This window comes from Culex pipiens, chromosome 2, assembly GCF_016801865.2.
Source record: "Culex pipiens pallens isolate TS chromosome 2, TS_CPP_V2, whole genome shotgun sequence".
In the NCBI taxonomy this organism is placed as follows: Eukaryota; Metazoa; Arthropoda; class Insecta; order Diptera; family Culicidae; genus Culex; species Culex pipiens.
Genome location: NC_068938.1, coordinates 213773046 through 213797225, shown reverse-complemented (window position 1 = coordinate 213797225; position 24180 = coordinate 213773046). Strand labels below are relative to the sequence as shown.

Below are 24180 nucleotides of genomic sequence, written 5' to 3'. Positions count from 1 at the left end.
TTTTTTTTGAAGAGGTTACCATTATGGATTGTGAGTTTTATATTTATTAAAAATATATATTTTTTAATTTCATGGTTTGATGTTTGCTTTAGATAATCACATCCAAAATCCTATGTCTGTACCAAATTTCCCACTGGTTGAGTGTAAGGACTGTATCGAAAATTAGTGCGACACTCCAAAATGCTTCGAAAACATATAAAAACAGGTTTCTGTTGAAAGAATTTTTTAGAAACATATCGAATCATGCCGTACTATGATTCTTTGAAGAATGGCAACTATTTATCCAAAAAAATAAATAAATTGGATGGATGGACAGGATTGGATTATGGATTTTTGCAAGACATTCCTTCTACAATTCCCGACAGGTCAAACATTTTGCTCAGAACAGAACAAGCAAAATTGAACAAAATTCCAGTTATTTTATTCTAAAAATATAAATGTTGATAAATTAAAACAGACAATCTCTCGGTGTTGTATTCAAAAATAAACTTGTTACCTATTGAATTTCAATCATAAAATTATATTTCTTTGAAAAAGATTGCAACATAAAATACGACTAGAAGAGCTCAATTTTAATTTACATAAACTTTGAACAATTTTTGCAACCGCCTAAGCTGTCATAATTAAAAGAATTGTTGTACGGCATATTACGATTTGTGTTTTATTCATTCAGATCTAGATCTGCAATAAGCTTTCTACAGAGGTTTTGTTTGTTTTTTTTTGTATTTTGCAAAGTATTTTAAAGCGTAGCACTAATTTTCGAATCAGTGGCTATTGCAAATCTTTTTCAATATTTTTGTCGAATTTTAAAATGAGCTCTTTACGTTTCAAAAGGCCCAACATAGGTTGTTTGAAACAGGTTTCAATATTTTTTCAAAATACTTTAAAGTTTTAATGGAAATAGAAGTCTTATCAACTGAAAACAATTTAAAATGCATTTGGCATCGTTGAAAATCATATTTAGCATGTTTGAAATCGATCAATTTTTAATTTTTTTGTAAAATTCCGTTGTACAGTACCGCAAAAAGTTTTTTTTTTTTCGGCAAAAAGAAAATTTCGCCAATACTTAGATATTTTGAAAACTAAAGATTGCAAAGCATCTGAGCAGGCGTAAAATGCATTTTAAAACACTTTTTGCAATTTTAATTTTTATGTTCTTTTCGAATCTAAAAGAACAATTTGATGTTCTTTTCGAATCTACATTAACCCAGAAGGGTATTTTTTTCATATAAAATAACATTTTTCATTTAAAAATTATATCATTTCATAAATTAGCAAGTTCTCTACAATTTAGTAATTTTTTTCGCGATTTTTCAATTTTATTTTGTTTTATTTGGATAAAACTTTTTCCATGCATTCCCTGTGTCAAAAGGAGTCATTTTACATCAAAAAATGCAAATTTAGATTTTTTAAAAGTATCGAAAATCCAGACAAAAAAATTATTCAAAACCGTAATCGATTTTTTTTTTTTTTTGATAAAATGTACCGTTCTCATGTCTTTGCAACTTTTGAATATTAATTATCGATTCATTTTTCCGTTTTATTGCATTAATAAAATTCTTCTTGAATGAAAAGTATTTGCGAAATAAATATTTTTGAAAAGCTGTGCTGAGTTTATATAATTTGTTCGCTGGAAATTTGAAAATTGGTAATAAGTTTCTGAGATACAAAGAATCACAAAGAATTCGAATCGATGACAATGAATTTCTCTAAGTGCAACCTAATTAGCCTGTAATTTTCAACTGATGATATCTCAAATTATATTGATCCGATTTCAATATTACAGATTGGAACTTTTGTGAAATTTTGTAATCTTTTTGATAAAAGTAATTTCAAAATTTTAAAATCATGCTGAATTGTTAAAAAGTTTAAATAAAGATGGTTACTATATTTATTTTCCAAATTAAAGAAAAATTTAATCATTTTGAGATAAAAAATTAAGTTTGCAAATTCGGCATCAAAATTAGCTTCACAATTTTTTGATAAAGTGCACCGTTTTCTAGTCATAAAAAAAATTAAACTTTTGTGAAATTTTGTGCACTTTTCGTTTCGTTTTTGAAATGAAAAGTAACGTTTTGAAAAGGCTGAAAACACTTATGATGGACAAATTTTCAAATGTTGATGTTAAAATGTTAAAAATTGGCAGCACTACCAAATTAATTTTGAACTACTTTTGCTAAATCGCTAAATGGCCTTTTTGGTCTTGTATAACATATCCAATAATGATATTATTCAAAACTCGATATTTATTCAAATCGAAAACTTGTATCGAGCTAATGATGCCTTCTTTGGTCATAGAGTCTCAGAGAATTGCTCACTTGGTAAAAAAGTCTAAAAATTTATAAAAAACCAGCCCATCTCGCAAAAGTTCATCAGTCATCTGAAACATAGTCGCACAGTCGGCCTACAAGATGTTTCTTCGTTTTTTTTTCGCGGGCGTTCTTGTTTGGAAAATGTTTATAAATAAAACCATACACCATACGAAACGAGTGCAACGCGGGAAAGAGCGCAAAGAGCAAACATTGTCACACTTACCCTCAAACAAACACACTCGCAAAGGTCTACAAATTGTAAAGCGCAAAATAATAAGCCACAATCGGAGCTGAATACATGTACAACACACAGGAAAAGCTACAACAAAGGAAAACTGAGCTGAGAGAATCGCGAGAGAGAGAAAACGCCGGAAAATTCAACTCACCAACACACGCAACTTGTATCAATGTTGGTAGAGCACGCGAAGTCAGTGATTGCTCAAATGTACTCCACACATATACATTTGGGTTACCGATTTTTGGGAGAGTGAGAGACTCATAAGTCACAGAACTGTACTGGGGGAATCGAAATTGCGTGTAATCACGGTGTACCAATTATGCATTTAAGTTTCAATGTTACATGAGTTTACACTTTTGAAAATTTAAAGTTATTTTCTAGGAAATACTTTTAAAAATATTTCATTGTATTTTAAAATTATTAGGGTTTCATATCTCTATTTAATTAGTAATTTTATAATTTTTAAGTTATTTAAATCTGAGTATGATTTTTATGTTGCAAAGTAATTTGTTCATCGGTGGGACGCCTGAATGGCTTCCCTAACCCAGTCTGTACTGTCTGTATTCGCGAACTGGTGTGCAATTAAATGAGAGTGGAGAGAGGGACATGAACGGCAAGCAACAACACAAAGAATCGAGCACACACATCATGCGATTTGCTGTGCGTTTTGATGTGTACAGTAGTCGTGCCTTACTGGGCTGGCACTGGAGTTTATGCTATCATGAAACATGTGAGGAGCATTGGCTTGGATTGGACTGACACATCGCGTCGAAGCGTAGTAGGCTTCGAACGGATCCATTCAGCGAACAAGAATGAAATGAAAACAATGCTCGAGCGCGATGAATTGAAGGAAAGATATTGATGAAGACACGTTGAAGTGATTTTTAAATTGGAGTTCATTGCAGAACAATGCTGAGGATGCCACAAATATTTTTAAAAGTTATTGTCATGTCAATGCATTTTGCATTTTAAAACACTTTTTTTATTCAAATGTTAAGACTATGGCTTGTTATTTCAATTTTTTTTTATTTCCTCGACCCCGACCAGGGCTAAGAACCAAAACTTTAAAATAATATTTGCATCAGCCTACTGATTATTTGTTTATTTAAATCATTTCAATATTTCAGAGTTTGATTATATTTTTTTACTACAGTCCAGACTCGATTATCCGAAGTTCGATTATCCAAAGGTTTGTATAAGACTTTGGATAATCAAATTAGGAACAAAAAATGTTTTTTCTTATATTTTTTTTATTTTCTTGTTTTTAACATCAAATTCGAGTTCTGCGACCCCATTTTAGTCAAATTTGAATGGTTGATTGCCTATACAATTAATAAATGCATTTTTCAATATTTCATCACCGCCAACTTGGATTTAAAAAATCTTAATCACTTTAGAGGAAATTCGGGGTCATACTAAAGCTCAACAATCAAAACTAAGACAACGACAGCGACTGTATTGCTTAGTTTAATAAGATCTTTGCTTGAATAAAAAAAAATACTGTACGTATCGAAATATCACTACAAAGATTTTTGAAATGATGATTGCAAGCATTTTTTTTTTTTGATTTTGGGTGCTGCTCATACAAAATGGGTACCTAAAAATATGAAGTTCTGTAACTATAGAAGGGATTTTCTCGTTTTTTCCTTTGCAATTTTCGAAATTTTGGTTGTGTATACTGCCGTTCTACGCATAATTGTCCCATGTTCAAAAATGTGCAACTGAGAAAAACGCGATTGAAATTTTTCGACCGTTTTTTGTGTTTCTACGCATAATTGTCCCGTGGGTCCCTATTCACCCTATATGTCCCTAATCATCCCAGTTAGCAGTTTATCACTCTTATTTGTAATCCTCTTGCTACACAACAGGTAAACAAGACACAATACTTCGTAAAACTGATAATTTCGTGATAGAAAATACTTGGTGGGACAATTATGCGTAGAAGTACAACGATGGGACAAACAGACTTGGTGTTGTTTTCACTGAGTTTACGAACAAAGTACTAGATTTTATGTGTTTTTCGAAAAGTAAACGTCAAACTAAACCTAAAAATGACAAAAGGTCAGAATCGACAAAAAATGACATGGGACAATTATGCGTAGAACGGCAGTATATGGGACTAAAAAACATTGAGCCACAGTGCGTGATAGTGCAAAATCTTTTTGAAAAATATCGAAAATCTGGACAAATTAAATTTAAAATATTTTTCTAAAGCTAAGTCAAATTTGCGATCGAAAAGTACTTTACATTTTTTTGATAAAATGTACCGTTTTCAAGTTAGAGCTACTTTTAGTTATAAATATTTTTGTTTTAGCTTGAAAATAACTCTTGATAGAAAACGCCACTATTTTTTCACACTGGAACTTTGAAAATCGGGCAATTAGCAATTTCTTTAAGTTTCACCTAATAAGCCTATAAATCTCAACTGAGGATATCACGGAAACTATTGGTCCGAGTTTCAATGTAAAAAAATGTTTTTTTTGCGAAATTTTCTGATCTTTTCAATGATAACATTTGTATTGTATTGTATATTGTATATTTTGGTATTGTATAATTTGGTCTGAAATATGAAATGAGGGAAATTATTTATTTTAAACCTTTTCAAAAAATGACCTGATCCCGCCTGATCCCAAAAATTAAAAAAAAAATCATTGAAGAGATCAGAAAATATCGCAAAAGTTTCAATTGTCAACATTGACATTGACATTTTATACATAAACATAGCCTATTAGCTTAAAAGTCATAATAAAATTTGACAAATCACAGTCTGGGAAATGGAACAAAAATACTGAATACTTGTTATTACCTCAAAAGTTAAGGATATTAGTTTGAAATACGGTCAAAGTTGACTTCTAAAAAAATTGCACGTTTTAAATTTGAGAGTGAAAAGCAGACTAATAGGGGAAATTAGTTAAGCACTCGCTCCTAACTCCATCCAATTTGCTGATTAAACTATTTAAACAACTAATTTTGCTAAACTTTTGATAGAAACTTGCTAGCTCACTTCTCATTGAGCTATTTATCACCCGATTTCAGTTGAAAACGCTTTTGATTAGCTTTGATGGAATGTCAAAGTTCTGACCTGCCAACATTAGAGGCACGCTGGAATTAGATGCTGTTCCCCTAAATTAAGCTCGCCCAACATTTTCCAGATCAGCAGAGTAAATGAAGTAGTGTTTGCAACAATGATTTTATAATTTAAATGGCATAATAGAGTATACATTTTATTTCAAATAAGGCCTACAAAATTTGCAAAAAAAATGCAGATTATTTTGATAGATTCTTTGATGTAATTGAATACGTTAAATGTAGTATGAAAAATGTAGCTTTTATTAAAGAAGGATGCAGATTTTACAAAAAATGGCAAGTTTCCGCATGCCCAAATGCAACACTTTTCCTCCACCCCCACGATTCCAAAACCTTGCAAAAACAGTAAATCACCCATAATTAAATCGTTGCTCGGCGGTCGGCGGAAAATATACAGTAATGTGTTCACAACATACCACTCGTTTTGCGTGCTACTCTCCAGCTCCCGCCCGGAATGCGTTGCGTTCCCACAAATACGCACGCAGATTTTCCACGAACACACACAGCCACAATTTTGCCGGGTGGGCTAGTAGGCGGCGCGGAAGTGGGAGGGATGATGCGTTTTTCCGATTTGCACAATAGAAACGAATGGCGTCCCGCCGCCAACTTGGATGAGCTTGTGTGTGAGTGGGCGCACGCTGGAGTGAGAGAGTGAGAAGAGAGCGCGAGAGAAAAGTGGATCGTTGTTTGGCTTCGGAAGTGTTCGATTTGGAGCTCATTTCGCATTCGCAGTTGTGTTTTGACCATTGTGTTGTGCACAGGTGTGTGTTAGAAGGGAAAATTTCGCGTTGTGATTTTTCCGAGAATTATCGCCACGATAATCACAAAGGTTAGGTTTCGATTTGTTGGAACAAGAGGGAGAGACAAAAATCAAACCTATTGTACTCTGCCAAGCGGAAAACCGGAAGCAAAAAGGGGGAAAAGACACCATTACACAAACACACTCACAACCAGCAGCGGTGGCGTGTGTTTTGTTCGTTTTGTGACAACGTGACACAACTTGTTTTTGCTCCGCGCCTGCTTTGCTCCGATTTTTTTTCTGTGTGTTTAAAAATAGCCTATCAGTCGGTCAGCGTGGAACGACGTGAAAATTGCGCGCCCGGCGAGTGAAAAGCAAGAAGACGTCGACGTCGCGACGCCGTTTGGGAAAAATTGAGTTTTTCCAAGAAGCGCGAAGAAGAAGAAGCGTGAAGAAATTGTAAATGTGTTAATGTTGTTGATGAACGCGTAAAATATTTGTTGTTTTTTTCTAGCGTTTGTTGTTGTTGGAAGCGGACAGTGACGGCAGAAGGCAGAAAAAAAACAAAAACAACAAACGGTGTGTTGCAACAGCGCAATAAAACGTGAAATCAACACACACATTGAGAGAAAGATAGAAAGAAAAAATAAAACATAAGAAAGCAATTCAGTGAGCAATCGAATCGAACAAGATAAAAGAAGCAAACAGCAAAAAAGCAGAAAGGAAAAAGTCCGTCGAGGTGAAATATAGGAAAGCAATAGAGCAATGAATGATAAATGATAAAAAGCTGCAAATTAAAACAAGAGAAGCAGCAATTTTCGGACGACTCCGAGTGATACATATTTATATGATTTTTATTGCGTTACCGAAAAAAAGCCCACAGTTGAAAGCGGCAAGTTTCCGTTAATTGAAGTGTGCGCGCTCGGAGGAAGTTTTTCTCGACTTCCAGTCTCGAAAAAAAAACAAAAAGTAAAAGAAACCAACAGAAAAACTCCAAAAGTTGAAACAAAAAAAAAGTCGGATGCAATATTCAACGCTTTAATTACCCAGAGAGTTTTCAAGAGAGCGAGGCTTCGAGGATAATTACATTCAAATTTTCGGCTGAGATTTTCGGTTGTGAAACAAAACGAGGAAGAGGAACACGGATCAATAGCCAGGTTCGAATTGAATCTTCCGGGCAACCGTGTTGAGGCGGAAACATTGCTGGAATATCGGCGGCGGTCTAAGAATCAGAAGGAGCGAGCTAGGGGAAAGGGTTCTCTATAGCCAACATAGCATTCAACAGCTTAGCCGATTGGATTAGAGGTAAGTGTAATTGTAGGGTAGGAATTATGTGGGGCTTAATGGTGAAGCTCTACGGCGGATAGGAGCTGATTTTTGGTTGCTGAAGCACTTGGCTTATCAAAATGATAAGCTGTGATTTGCGGATGAAATATGAAAGAAAGGCGAAATTCATCATTATGATATTAAAAACAATGAGTTTATTTCATCTTGATACAAACGTTTTCAATTTTGTCTCATTTAAGGTAAACATTTTTGAAATTTAATTAACAATCACAGTTAATATTTATAATCGAGTGCTTTTACTTCAAGAAGTTTTTTTTAAATGATAACAACATACTTTTTTATAAACGTAAAGTATACGACACTTTCTCAAAATTGATTTTGAAAAAATCCTTCAGTAAAAATACGTTTTTGCTGCAAAACATAAAATAAAAATAAGAACAAATAAATTTACAAACCATGAAATCAACATTTAAATGATAAAAATTGTTGGAAATGTTTTTTGCAGCAGTTAAGTTGTTTTGCAATTTTTTTTTCAATATATCTTAGTATTGCATTTTGAATGACGTTTTTTGAAATCAGTCAGAAATTCTTCCTCCCCCCCCCCCCCCCCTGAAGTGAGGATTTGGCCAATCTTTGAAGGGAATGGGGAAGGAATAGAAATTTAATGCCTTCGCAAAACATATCTACGTATGGAACAAATCGAGAGTTTTGCATACATTTTAACTGTATCATTTTCAAGAAGATTGAACTATCTAATTGATTTATATTGACTGAAAAAAAAATCAGTTTTTCGTCAAATAAAACTGTAAGTATTTGCATTCTTCCCAACAGAATCAGTTTTTTTAAATTTGTTTCCATTTTTGTTCAAGAATAAAATTGCTTGATAGTTTAACATATTTTATTGCATATTTATTGAGCAGCTTATACAATATTTATTTGATGTCAGGCAATAATTTTTGTTGATACTTTATTTTTCAGACTTAATACGATTTTAACTTAATATAAAGGTATATTTTGCATAATTTTTTTAATGATTCAAATCTTTAGATGTGAACTAGTTAAAGTCTGTCGGAGAGATTTTGTAATTGTTACATGAAAATTGAAATTCATCACTGCTCCATCGATAAATATTACGATTTTAGGCTGAGCAGTCTGCAGCATTAAAATTTGTATTCGGCATATATTAGGGGAAATTGTTAATATTTAAGTTTACAGATTCGCAAAATGCCTTGCGCTTTAAATATTTTCTATTTGATTTTATATATTTAAAAAAGGGTATTATATTACCGTAAACCAAACATTTAATATTACGTCCTTTTGCAATGTTATTCCTGATTTAAAATTTTTAAAAATATTGTTTTCGAAATGATCGGAAAATTTGTTTGGGTGAGACTTAGAAAACATCAATTTTCCTTCGTATCAACAAAGTTCAAAAAAGATAAATATAGAGAATTTTCTCAGCTTTTCAAAAAAAATAATTCAAGAGTGGGCAAACATGGGCACTAATTTAAAAAAATGAATAACTACGACTGTTTTCAGAAAAGTTACCTAAAAATGGCTTCAACTTGAAAACGGTGCACTGTATCAAAATTTCACTAGAGTACTTTTTGATTGCAAATTCGATTTTACATTCTGTACCTATTTGGACTGTAGTTCCGATTTTACATTCTAAAACATTCTAAAATTACCTTAATTTTTACACTTCGAAGAAATTTTTTGAGCTTTTCTTGTCATGCCATTAGAAAAAATAATTAAAAGAAATATATTTATAACAGACTAATTTAATTTACAGCGTGGTTAAGGGCCATTTTTGAGGATTTCGCGGAAATCTAAATTGCTCTCACCGAGCAGGATTTACATAAATCTTTGTACTTTCTTCTGGAAATACTAGATATACACATAAATACATTTAAAAGAAATTGAAAATCAATCATTGTTGAATCAAACTATTATATTTTTACAAATGAACGGTGGAGGAGGGATATGAAATTCTAAAAATAGTCAAAGGGGGATGAAAAAACACTTAAGGATTAACTGTTTAAATTTTTCTATCATGTACGATTGCCAGTTTCTCACAATCAAAATCTATGCAAACATTAATCTTGCTACACAAATAATTTTAGAAAGGGTTTCCAGATCAATATCTTTACCTTGTGTTTGAACAACTCCCTTAAATGGATAGTTTTGCGATGGTGTTTCCTTAAAGAATCACCCAATTATGAAACTTCCGGACCTTCAACAAAATTCCGACCAAAATCTTAGGAAATCCTGCTTTTAAATTGATTCAACTATTGAACAGTGCCCATCTCCAAACTTGAAACAATAAATTTAAGAACTTCAACGGCTGGTCAGCTTGGAATTTATTACAAACCTAAAACAAAAGGTTAGTTACACGTTGGGCACGCGTCGTCCCCCCACAAGTCTGCAAACCCTGTTTGACCATCATCAACGCAAAAACCCAACGAGAGCCCCTCCAGTCAAGAACTATCGAGTCTAGGCTTGCGTGCGTCCGGCCGTTCATCTTCTTGGCTCGCGCGCGCTTACGGAAGGCTAATAATCATAATTAAGAAAGTTAGCGGCCCTCCTTTGGGCTCCGGACTCGCAATCGCAAGCTATAGCTATGTGTACGCGCGTTTGCTTCTGGGGTTTTCTACCTTTTCTTAAACGGTTCAAGTGTAAAGGTGGTAACCCTCGCCCGTACGAGCTGGTAATTTGAACAAGTTGTCTGGAGAATTATCGGATTGGGATTCTCTGGAAAATCGGTAGTTGAAGAGATTTTATCAACTTTTTTTTGTTTTACCAGAGATTTTTCCACCTTTCCAGAGAACTACCCTGGATTAGATCCGAGAGTTCACCTGTTTGCAGCCATCAGAAACGGTTCGTTCGCGTTCCCATTTCTCCTCACCCAGCCAAGTGTGGCCCCCTCCGCGAGGTGCCGGCACCTGTCCGGACTTTAATTAGTTGCCGCTACACACACACCTTCCCCTGAGTCTGAGTGTTGTTTTGGGAGATTGAAGACCCGTCCCCACGTGCGATAGCTTAACAACGCGTGCCAACTATCTGTGACAGTTAGAGAGGTGGTTCCGCCGGGATGGTTCCGGCGACCATCAGCGACTAATTGGAAGCCACGCGATCCCCACGTGGGGATCTCGCGGTGAAACTCGCTGGTCGGAACTGTAACAGTTGTATCAGCGTGCCAGGTTTACATGGATTTTTTGTGTCCGATTTCGCATCGCGGGTTGGAGTCTTCGATCTCATTCAGGTTTTTTTTCTGTTGAGGCTTTTTTGATGGGGGAATTATTTGCTCGGAATGATGATGGAAACTGTTAGATTGGTCCGAATTGTGTGTGTACAAACATGCTGAGAGTGCAGACTGCTGTAGGGTAAAGCGCCAATTGTTGGACTTTGAACCGTTGATACACTTGTATCAGATCTACGTTGAATACAACTCAAAACTACCCTATAGATTACGGAGCTTTGCTGGGATCCAGCTGCGGAACCAATCGACGAGACAAGCCACGATTCCAGACTTGGGCCAAATTTCGCTTTTTTTTTCTCAGGAGTGTGTACATTTGAGAGTTGAGATGTACACATGCAGATTAATTGGAAGATTAGATCTATCATGTGTTAGCTTTGGCCAGAGTGTAAAACCAGGTGAAGTTGCTTTTTGCTCTTCCATTTCTATCTCACCCCGGTTTTGTCGGGCCAATCAACGGGAATCGGCGGCCGTGGCAGAACGCGGTCAATCAGCTGGTTTCGGCGATAAAATGAGGTTATTGGAAACAGTGGAAGTCTCTATTAGACTTCTGTGTGGTATTAAGGCTCTACAAAAAAAACTTCTTTTTTACTGGAGTTCTTCACGAGGATCGAGCTAAAGACTAACTGATTTAGAAAGTTTGTGCTGGCATTCTTGAGAGATGTCCATGATTTGTTTTTAGAATATTTTCTTATTTAAATTTAAACTAGCTTGGCAAAAGATTTAAAATAAAATTTGTTTGTTTAATATGCATTCCATTTGAATTTATGTCTGTATTGAAAACATGCAAATATTTGAAAAATGTCTGAAATCATCCAATTAATTTCTTGTTCAATTTCGTTCCGAAACAGTTTCCCACTAAGTATGAAATTCCCGGCTTTCCTCCAAATATGAATAAGCTGGCCATAAATTACTTCCTAAACAAACACCTCGACCACACAATGTCCTTTTCACGCCATGTGTACAGACGTGTATGTGCGTCCAAGGAAACGCCTCATAAATTTCCTCCAACAGCCGCCATTTGGAGCTCGCGGTGGAATTTGGTCCATTGAGAGACCAACCGACCAGCAGCCAGCAGTGGGAAGGAAGGAAGGTTAAACCTTAACCAATAACCAAAACTTTTCCCATCCAACACACGGGCACCAACCACATCCTCAAACTGCAATAAAAACACGAATAATTCCTGGCTCCGTGAAAGCGTGCGGAGAAAAAGCTGTAAAACATATTAAAATTCTTTTATCTTGAGCTGCCACCCACCACCACCCCCCAGCAGATCATAAAATTGGACCAGGAGTGACTCATCCTGGGGGGTGGGTGGAGCGCGCATATAACACGTGGCAGGAGGCGGAAGGAATCCGAGGAATTCAATTCGCACCTATATTGCGTACATTTTGAAAGAACGCGCAAAAAAAACTGCCAGTTGGGACTCCCAAAAAAAGAGCGATAACAATAAACCTGAAGCAGGGCATTAATGAGAATGCGCAGTTTTTATTATCGGCAGGATTCAGCCCCGAAACGAAATGAAATTTTATTCACGAGAAAAACTTCAAGACGCAGAAAGTTTGTCGCATATGACGAACAAATACTGAAGCTCGCCCAAAGTCGGTCCCATCCCGGGCTCACAGAAAGAAAGATAGAATTTAAATTATGCGTAATTTAATGGAAACGCTTATCCTAACGCTGCGAGAGTCCTTGCCCTGCCCGGAGTTCAGTGATTCTCAGTGTTTTCTTCTTTTTACGCAGTTTCTACGGACTGCTCTACGAAAGCGGACGATGACGCCGATGCGTAGTGCATTGATTCAGGGTGCAGGGTGGTTACTCCATTAAAGATTTGTTTTGTAATTCATTCATGAAAATTCTTTGAAAATTAAAATAAGCAAAAAAAACAGAGTGTTGTTTGGTTGACCATTCTGTGGATTGTCCCGGAGTTTGGTTGAACTTGGTTGCCGGAGTCCCGAGTAATGGTTACAAATGTTTACAGTACACTCAACCCCCGGTGATTGGTCACTTTTTCGTTTGACACTTTTTTAGTTTGTACCCCGTTGGTTGGTCAAAGTCAAACTAAAAAGTGACGAACTGTCACTTTTTACACGGCGCTCACGCACACTATCATAACAAACGTTTGGTAGTGTGTGTGAACTCCGTTTAAAAGGGGTGTCAAACTAAAACGTGACCCCGTTCGTTTGACAACAGTTGGTGTCAAACCATCGGGGTTTGAGTGTAGTCGGGCATGTACGTGTGTCAAATGCGTTCTGGTCCAAAAACCCTTTGGCTAGTTGTCGCACTTACAGCATTTTTTAAGCCTGTGTCAAGATAGCACGACAAGATGAAACTTCTTCCATATGAAGAGTGACAACAACGCACGGAGTTTTTTCGGTTTTTATTGAATCTGTGAATGTTGAACGAAATTCCGTTCTTAGCTCATCGTTCTTAACAATCGACGTGCGACAAGATAGCACGACAGCGACGATTTTAGGCTATTTATTAATTGCTTACTTTTTTGAGTTCATAAATTAGCTTTATTTAACACCATGTAGCCACCCTGCCGTCCCTTCATTACCCAGAACCGCTTGTAACCTTTCTCCTTCGACCGTCAGAACGCCATGAACCAGGGCCATGGAATGCCCAGGATAAGGAACATTGTTACACGTTTTTGGTCCCTTTGGATTTTCCCCGTGTTCCGTTCAGAACCTCGTCTCTCGGCAGGGGACTTTTTCTCGTCGTCGCACACACCAGGAGCTCAGGCAGATTCGAATCGGTAAATATGAGTGAGTGACACACACACGTACCCAACAACAGATGCAAAGTGTGCATGGCCCGAGAGAGAGGAGAGCGCCAGGCGTTTTCTTTGTTTCCGTTTCGAGTCCTCACATGGTGCTCTTGTATCATGCAACGACACGTCCGTTCATGGTTCTGGGACCTGGACCCTTATGCCTTCTACCTGTTTAATGCTAATTTCATCTGATAAGTGAATGTTTTAAGGTCACTCGTTTGCTTTTATGGGATGCTGTATTACATAAATGTTTACTTTATTGATTGATCTACACAAACACTGAAATACCTTTAATTTTAACTCTTTTCAGTTGTTCTACACTATCAGTGTTAAATCCACATTTGTTGATTTTATTTAAAATAAGAATCAGTTAATGTAATCAAGTAATTATCACAAAAATCTGCAATCTTGAGCAAATGATGTCCTTATGGCAGGATAATTTGCCAAAAATACACCCACACAACACCCCCAACTCATTAAAGCAGCAGTTCAACAGGAACACTTTTATACTTACGCGTATCTGTTCATGAAAATGTGTGTGTGTGTTTGCGAATCGACTGTTTCACCCCCTATTTTAATATTTATATTTTTCATTTACGGCACAACCAGAAGGCAGACCCACCACCCTGGATGTGATGTCGTTGTCGTCGACAGAACTTGTGCCGCCCAACAAGTCTGAACTTTATGGGGTTCAGTTTTACCGCTTTTTGGGCCAGAAATTGCCGACGTTACGTGGGACAGTGGGAATTTCGTAGAACTTTCAATTTGTTACATTTTAAATTTATCATCAGAAATAATTGCCCTATGTTTTTTTTTTTGCAATTCCGTCGTGAAACTACTTACTTTTTCTGTCATTCTTGAACGACGAAATAGCTTACTTTTCTGTACCAAAAATAACAGAATCGAATAGCAACACTTTTCAAAATAAATGCTGAAAAGTTGAACTTTTCAGCACTTGTTTCGAAAAGTAACACTTTTCAACATTTTTTTTTAAATTTAAACGATTTATTGACAATTGCGTGAGTCTGAATGGGTGTTTTTCGGAATTGCAAAAAATGTTGTATGGAACTCGTTGCAAAACTTGATTTTTTCAGCACTCGTTGTATTTATCCAACTCGGTGAACCTCGTTGGATAAATGTACGACTCGTGCTGAAAAAATCCTCTTTTTGCAACTTGTTGCATAAACTACTATTTCGGGAGAAATCAGTTAAGCACTCGCTCCTAACTCCATCCAATTTGCTGTTTTTCACTATTTAAACAAATTATTTTGTGAATCTTTTGACAAAAACTTCACTTCTAGAGTTTTTTTTTAAAAAAAAGGTCCTATAAACTATTGTCTTTCATATATTTATAGGACCCATTCATACAAAACTCTAAACTTCATATTGAGCTTTTTATCCCTCGATGTCAATTGAAAACGCTTTTATGAGCTGTAATTGACGTAATTTCTGAACTAACCCAATACAGATTTTTTTTAGTTTTTTTTCTTTTTCTTGTGTTTAGTATCAAATTCAAGTTCTGGGACCCAATTTTAGTCAAATTTGAATAGTTGATTGCCTATTAAATAATAAAATGCATTTTTTTAATATTTCGATACCGCCATCTTGGATTTAAAAATTCTAAATCACTTTAACGTAGTTTAGGGGTCATACTTTTAAGCTCTACAATAACAAAAATAAAAATAAAACAACGAAAAAAACATTTTTTTCGTGATTCGATTATCCGAAGTGAAATTTTTCCGAGGCCTTCGGATAATCGAATCTGGACTGTAGTGCAATCGATAGCAATAGTTTAGTGTGAAGTCCAAGTTAGTGATACAGGATAATTATACTTTGCCAAATAATTTCAACTTTTTGGCCGGTACTTATATTGCGGAACGCTTTTTGTTATTGAACTTAAATAACTTCAACGTTTAGCGACAAAGAAATGTTATTTTTTTATTAATTTTTTTCTCTAACATATCCAACAGAATCAATGTTTGAGAATGTAGCTTACCAATAAAGCAATTCTCTCAAAAGTTTCACTACACAGCTGACATGACATATTTCAACTGAAAACAAACTAAGCTTGATCTTTTTTATCAAGAAGTACCTCCCGGCTGGCTCGAAATATCCTGCTTTTTTATTGCCACCCTCCATCAACCAGCAGAGGAGCAGCCACCACGACGATCCCGTCAAAGACACTCGATAATAGCGGTTCTGTGGAAACCACCACCACATGCCATCTTGCATGGTTGGTACAACAAAGCAACGACATACCCTGAACCCAGAAAGGTACCGTTTTCTGCTGCGGGATCTTCAGCATTAAAGAGTACAAGAAATCCAACACCAGATGGTTGTCACACGGCGGGAAAGAAGCACTGAGACGTGAAGAAGAACTCCCCTCAGAACCATATGATTCATTAGCATATTAACCGTGGAACCCCTTGGTCGGGGGAGACGTTCAACCGGGCCATCAGCTGTAGATCACCAGCATAATTCTTGGTGTTGGTATAGTTTTTTGTTACGTTTTCTAGATCATCAGGATCAGTCGTGTAAGAAATTGGTGTAAATTATGGTTCAGAGTGGTAACACTTGGTTTCAGGACCCCTTGATGGAATGAATAGTAGTTTGAATAAGTTGGACACACAGCAAAAAATCCGATGGTAAAATCGCATGCAAAAGCATGCACATCACCTTCGACAAAATAAACACGTAATATTACACACTGCATGTACAATTTTTGCAAACAAAAAAAAAAGTTGCAACCGACAGGATTCAAACCGAGCACCAACAGGCGCCTTAGCCCACCAACTGGCGCCTTAGCCCACTCGGCCATCAGACTGATGAAAAGTTGTAAGGATAAACGCATATATGAGCTTGACATTTCGGTCAAGCAGATTTCCCATACTGATGGGCTACATAATTCAGGATGTAATATTACACAGAATTTCATAAAATAATGCAAAATTTAGTTTACACCCAGGCCTTTTACACGCAGCTGGATTACTACTTTTTTAGCTGTGCAGTCTAAAGAACTTCGGAAGAGAATCGTTCAAAATCGAACGAAACTTCATTATTTAGTCAAACTGAATTTCATCGATGATTCGAACATTTTGTGACCCGAATCTCTAGACACTCGCTTCGACAGCATACCAAACGAGTCGCATCCTCGTAAAAGGTTGAACTAGAACCGCCCTGCCTTGTGCTAGATTCTGTCTGTTTGTATAGAATAGCGGGAGAAACCGGGCAGAATCAGGGAGCAGCCCGGCAAACCATCATCATCAATACGTCGCCGTCGTGCTAACTTGTCGTACGTGCATTTTGGGCCAAATTGAGTTAAGAACGCCATTTTGTGCAGCTCACAATGCCTCACCTTTTGACCTTCACAGATCCCCAAAATTCGATTTCAATCCTGAGATATTCAATAAAAACCAAAAAAGCTCCGCGGATTTTTGTCACTTTTCATATGAAAGAAGTTTCAATCTTGTCGTGCTATCTTGTCACTCCCTGAAAATTGATGTAAGTGTGACAATTGGCCAAAGGGATTTCAGGTCAGGATGCGTTTGACGCACGTACAAGTAAGACTACCGCAAACATTTGTGATTATAACTCAGGACTCCAGCAACCAAATACAACCAAACTTCGGGACAATGCACAGAATGGTCAGCCAAACAAAACGTGTTTGTTATTGTTTACATTGCGTGCTCTCGTTTTTGTTTATTCAAGGTCAAACATTAAAACGCGTTTTTCTCGGAACGTCGAAATGGCGGGTGCGACATGATAGCACGACGACGTCGAATAGCTGATGAAGCTCCCCATAGTCATCGTCGTTGGGAACGCCAGAGAACACGCACGCAGCGTGAAGCAAAAGTCTGCCCAAAGAACATCTGTTCCCGGAGCACCCAACAACAACCCGGTCGCCGTCGTGGGTCGACGACTACCGACCGAACCCGGCATCGCCGTAATAATTACCGAGCCATCGAAAGCAAACACGAGGAAAACAACAGCAGCAAAAAAACTAAACTAAAATCTATACCTGAAGGCAAACACCACACCAATACCGATATAGTACCGTACTCGTATGGCAGTCGGACCAATTTAATGCCAAGTGAGTGCTTACGAGTGTGTGGATATGACACGACTCCCGCGAGTTGAAAGTTTTTCATTACATTCTATTTTTTTTGCTGATCCTGGTTGGTGCTCTCCCGGAAGGTTTAAGAGGAGCAGAAAAAAAGGAAAATATTGCGTGAAATATGACGATTTGAGGTTTTGCGGTAGCAGCCGGCTACTACCACACGGGGTCGAATGAGTAGAAATGGGTTTGGGAACGCGCAGGGTGGGTGCATTGAAACTGAAGGAAATGTGAAAAGTTGGAACTATAATTAAATTGAAATGGTAAATATCATATGGTATTCCCAAAGAAATTTTTAGACGGGGGTCAGAAGGCAAATACAGTCTAATCTGAATTATCTAAAGTCCTCGGATTGTTCACTTTGGGTAACCGAATTACGATATTTGTTTTGTTTTTGGACCGTTGCGCCTAATACGACTAGAGAGCCTATATGGAGAGGCGAAATGTCACTCTCAGGGTTCCAATCGAACTGTCAAATCGGGGTTCCAATCGAGCAACAAGATCATGCAAGAACAAGGTTGGAATCAATTTAAAATAATTTTGGCAGAAAAAACGAGACTTATAACAATCACAAGTATTGTAAAACTGTTGTTGATAATAATCTGGTAGTTTTTGTTATGTTTGTGCTTGTTCGGTACAAGAAAAGTGCCAGCACCAAAGAAAAAATACAAGCTTTTCAACCTTAAATTTGAATGACTTTGGGTGTTTGAAATTTCTCTCAGGTCCCTAAATACGACTCCAATTAAATTTTGAATCCAAGATGGCGATGGTAAAATATTGAGAAAATGCCTTTTTTAATACTTATTTCTATCAAAATTAAGAAGGTCCACTTCAAAAAAAAAAAACAAATTTATGGAGGGTGCCTGATTTGTTTGATTCTGGATTTCAACTGAATAATCTTTTTTTAAGGTTAGGTAGATCAAACTTTTTGTATCAAGAAAAAAATCAGAATCAATTTTGTCATTTTATTTAAAACTGAACTTAGAAATTGAAAAATGTGCTCCTTCCAAAGTACCAACAATAACCTGCAAGGCTATTAAAGTTGGATATCTCTTAAGAGGGTTAGGTTGTGCACTTTATCAAATCAGTTCCCCATAAAACCACCTCAAAACACTGGAGAGAGGGCCCCAAAACAGTACCAGCCCACCATAAAGCGCAACACTGTAATTAATTCGGGCACAATTAGGTATGTGCATATTTGTCTAAAATAAAAGCAAAATAATAAACCACACAGAAACACTTGGGGCATGTGGCTGGCTTCCATTCAATTTCTCTAGTCAGTTTGGGTCGTCCGACACGGTGGCACCACACTAACTATGTGTGGCTTTCAATTAAGGGTTCTACACAACATAGTTTCGCCACCACTAACTGAGCCCAGCCGTCAAAATAGCCACAAACTGTTGAAAAACTAAGCAGCAAAAAAAAAAGAACTCTTCCAAATAACCCCGGCGCACTCGAAAAAAATAAATAGTTCACATATGATAGTCGAGTTGGTCCCGAAAGGAGAAAGAGGAAAAAAAACTTTGAAAAAGTATAAAAAAGATAGTGGAAAAGAAAAAGGCCAACGAACAGCAAGCGCAAAAAAGAACGCTTGAAAACATGTGCTCTCATTGCATGCACACCAAACTGTACGTGTGTGTGCGTACCCGGCACACTGAAAATCATAAACCGCACAAGCATTAAGGCAACATAGAATGAAATAAAAAAACAGAAGCTCTCCCACAGGAAGAGAGTTTTTGGAGAGCAGTTGCCTTTGCCATCACCACCAGCAGAGGAGCAGCACTACACTTTTTTGTGTCTGTTTTCGCCGGAACCGCGGAACAACCCACCGGCCTCAGCCGTTTTCCCCGTGCGTTACTAATGGGCCCTATCGACAGAACTTATTGAGGGAGGACGTTGATAGGGCCCTTGCTTTTTAATCACTCCGGAAGTCGATTTGTATCGAATTGAATGGGCTTTCTGGCTATCGAATTAGTTAAAAATAAGTAGTTGAAAGAACTTTAAAAATATGATTTTAGTGATCTATGTGTATTGTATTTTGAGTTGAATTTACAGTTTAAACTCAAATTATAGCAAAACAGTTAAAATGGAAAAAAAGCTTAAACATCCACACAGAAAAAAATAAATTCTCGTAATCGTGAATTAAGTTCACGAATGTGAGAACCAAGAAGAAATTTATTCATGAGTATGGTGCATTTGCACTATAAACGTGCATGTATTCCTTCATGGTTCTCACACTCGTGAACTTAATTCACGATTACGAGAATTTATTTTTTTCTGTGCACTGACGTGAGCAAGATACAATCATTGTCACTCGATTTTATCGGCATTGGTTGAACCGTTTTTGACTGTTTTGGTCTCATTTGATCCGTGTAAGGGTCCCGTAAGTCCCGTGGCTGATGCCTTTCTCACAATAGTATAGTTTTTTTTTGGTAAAATAAAAATGTTGACCTACAAATGTTTATATGTATGTATGTATTTGAACCCCCGTCTTGGCAGGACTTGGCCACGACCATAGTATATTTCAACTGAGACGGTTTGGTTAGTAACCACCATATATCTCAAGAAGCTTTGAAGCGAATACCTTTCTCTGACTAACGATTTCTTCTGAAATTGTACAGACATAGATCGGTAATGCAGATGACTCGGGCCAGGCAATCCACGACTCCCTCGTCCAGTTCATGAGTATATGAGATATGGCCCTGGGCTGTTTTTGAGACGGTGTTAGTAGTTATATAATGATTTGATATGAAATACCTTGTGACATTATTTCGCCACTACGGATCAATTCAGTTCTAGAGCATTAACTCCATGATGGCCGACTGGTTAGCGTCGCAGACCATCAATCCAAAGGTGTGAGTTCGAATCCCACCTGATTCTTAAAGGTTTTTTGTTCATATTCAAAGTTCAATTCCTGATTCCAAATTTCAAGGGAACCGACCGGGATTTGATCCCTGAACCTTCTGCTTTTGAGGCAGAAGCCGCAACCATTAAGCCACGGAGCCGGTATAAAAATGTCGACCTACAAATGTTCTCTAAATAAAACTTCATATACTCATTACTCGATAGGGTTGTCAGATATTTAATCTTTTGGACTCGTTGGATAGGTATTTAGATTACGCATCCAACGATAGGTCGCATGATTAATCCGGACATCGTTTCCAGCCTCAAAAGAGTTATAAACAACACTGAAGTGATCATAACTTTTGAGAGGGCTATCAGATCATCGGTGTTTTAGGCTCATTTGAAAGGTCTTTCAATTATCTAACTAACGACTTGTCACATAATGGACCCGGACATCATTTTAATCGAAATATCTGAGATCCGGATTCAAACGAGTGAATAAACAACACTTAAGTTCTCATAACTTTTGATAGGGTTGTCAGATCTTAAATTTGTTGGCCTCTTTTACTTATCCAACTATGGGTCGCATGATAGATCCGGACAACGTTTTTATCAAAATATCTGAGATCAGGTCTCTGAAAAGTGTATAAATAACACTAAAGTGCTAATAACTTTTGATAGGGTTGTCAGATTTTCAATATTGAACTCGTTGGAAAGGTCTTTTGAATACCTTTCTAAAAATGTGTTACAAAAACACCCCTTTTTACAATCTTCCGGACTTTTGTTAAAATCGATTTTTTAGCATAACTTTTGAAGTACTTTTCTAAACTTCATAATATTAACTAGAGTCTTGTGGGACCCCGAGACGGACCGAATGAGACAAAATCGGTTCAGCCAGTCCGGAGATAATCGTGTGCATATTTTTCGGTGCACGGACTTACAGACATACACACGCACAGACATTTGTTCAGAATTTGATTCTGAGTCGATAGGTATACGTGAAGGTGGGTCTACGAGGTCGAATAAAAAAGTTCATTTTTCGAGTGATTTTATAGCCTTTCCTCATTGAGGTGAGGAAGGCAAAACGTTTTTTACTGTAGATCTGATAAATCTATCGAAAGTTATCAGCACTTAAGTGTTATTTATACACTTTTTTGAAAGCAGGTCTCAGATAGTTCGATGAAAATATTGTCCGTATCTATCATATGAACTATCGTTGGATAGGTTACCAAAAGATCTTGCTCATGAGCCAGACAGATTGAAGATCACATTTTTCCACCTAATACCTGTCACTATTCTCGGATGCAATATTACCGTGATTTTTTTTTACTGTGTAGCTTATATATTTTGAGTTTTCTTCTGTTTCGTTATTGGCCTTCAATATTTTTTTACTTAAAGCCTTTTCGTGGGATTTTCATGAAAATTTAAAATGTTGTCCAAGGAGTTCAAACATGCTAAATATGATTTTAAACGCAGGAAAATGCATTTTAACTGGTTTTCAGTTGATTAAACTTTGGTTTTCATTAAAATTTTAAAGTTTTTCGAAAAAAAAATATTTTTTTGACCCCTGATTATTCAGGTCAACTTTGAAGGAGGCGACATAAACTTTGAAAATTTTGCAACGGCTTAACTCTGCTATTTACAAAGTTTAATGATTTGGCAACACTATCGTTTTGGTTTAGTAAACAAAACTTTTCATTACAATGATCCTTTTAAAAATCGATTGCACTCCCGAGTGCTACTTTAATCACGACAAAAGAACCCAGAAAAACACACACCTCTCCGGAGGAGGTTCGTTTAAAGCGGCACCTTTTCCACAACCCATTAAACGCTGTTCCCTGATGTGGAAGAGGTCCTCTTCAGGACCTCCCCAACGCCCTCTAACAACGTCCCCGTTCACATCTGAAACCCGGAGCTCTGCTCCGTTTTCTGTTCGCTCTATTCGCTGACAGTGTTAAAACTGTTTACGTCTGTGGTTTTCGAGTGTCCCTCCTCAGTAAACCCAGCATCAGCCAGCAGGTTCTCATACCACACCGACCGGCTCCTTGACGCACTCCAAATGAGTCCCTCGGCAGTCCCTGTGTGTGCTGCAGTCAGTGTGTTGTGCGATGATGACGGTGGTAAAGATGAGTGTCTCGTCCTCTTTTTTTTTCGCCAAGCCAGGATTTCGCAAAGAGCTTGGACAAATATCGACTTCGGGACCTGCCTTTGTGTGGTGTAGTGGGTGGAAGGCACAGTACAAAATTAAATTGCAAATTCAAATTAGATAGAAATTTCCAGAAATTTGGGCAACCTTTGGAAAAAAATTGCAGCATTTAATTCTAAAATTTCAAGAAATATAGAAAAATAATCATTTTCAGACATCATTTTAATATTCGTACGATTTATCTGTTACACAGCTTAGAAGGACAAGGCAAAACCGAGGAAAACACTAAAGTAAAGCCTACCACTTGAAAGTGAAGTACCGGGGCTTGCCGGGGTGGAAAAAACTGCAAAGGGACACAGAAAATTATGCATACAAAATTCGTCGTTTTGCAAAGTTCCGACCGAGGGCGAAGATTCGATCCGAAGAATCTGCTTTGTTTTAGCGCGCGCCAGATGCGGGAAGTCTTTCGCGCGAAAAGTTGTGAATGAATAATTTTCGCATTAAACTTTTCGTCTCGTCTGGCAGGGGAAAATATCTACTCCAACGAGTACTTCTGGCCTGAGCGTGGCGGGTAGTGTGAGCTTGGGGATGCAAAGTTTGGCAAAATTAAATTATGATCTAATTTATTTTCACTCTCTCTCTCTGGCACTGGCTAATCTGGTTTGTTATTCAGGTTAATTGAAGGACGTTTTGAAGCTTATGGGAGTAATAGACTAAACGCGAAGATGGAATAAAATTAGCGGGAACAATGCATAATTATTGAGGAGCATTATCAAAAGATTAGCTTTAATTGAATTAAAATGAATTTAAGATGGTTTGAAAACCACAAAAACCAAAGGATTTTCAAATTAACAAATTTAATGGAGTTTTACCAGGTGTTCTATCTTAGTCACACGATTGGATAGGAAACATTTAGGGAACAGGGACTTCCAAATCAAATAAAATTTTCTCATCTTCCTAACTGTTTAACTTTTAAGAATTTTATTATAGAAAAATTATCAATAATAGCTGATTTATTGATGTCTGATATTTTTTAAAATTTGCAAGCATTCAAAGAAACCTCAATTCCACAAAAAAAATGTTGCAAAAAGTCGTAACTCAAAAATGTGACCACTTGGACCAAAATTGAAAATGCAGATTAAGCAAACAATCTTAGAGAAATATTGTTTTAAAGTTCAATAATTTTTAAATCTATTGCATCGTTACTTTTATGTCAAACAAACTTGTTAAATCAAGTGCAAGCTGGTAAAAGCATTTTTTAAGGGTTAAAAAAACTAAACTTTAAATTTGAAGCCTGATCTGCAATTAATTTGTTGCGAAGAGTCAGTAACTAATTTTGCCCTCTTATTTTAAAGGGAAAATTTCGCAAGGGGGACAAAAACTT

At 36.9% G+C, this 24180-nt stretch overlaps 1 protein-coding gene across 1 annotated transcript in view; it reads left to right on the top strand.

Annotated features, from left to right (window-relative positions):
* Nucleotides 1–6386: 6386 nt before the first annotated feature.
* Nucleotides 6387–24180, top strand: part of LOC120416849 (RNA-binding protein 24-like) — a 104346-nt gene continuing 86552 nt past the window's right edge. Inside the window, exon 1 of the mRNA XM_039578739.2 lies at nucleotides 6387–7681. The gene's annotated coding sequence lies outside the window, so the exon portion shown is untranslated. The remainder of the gene's footprint in view (nucleotides 7682–24180) is intronic.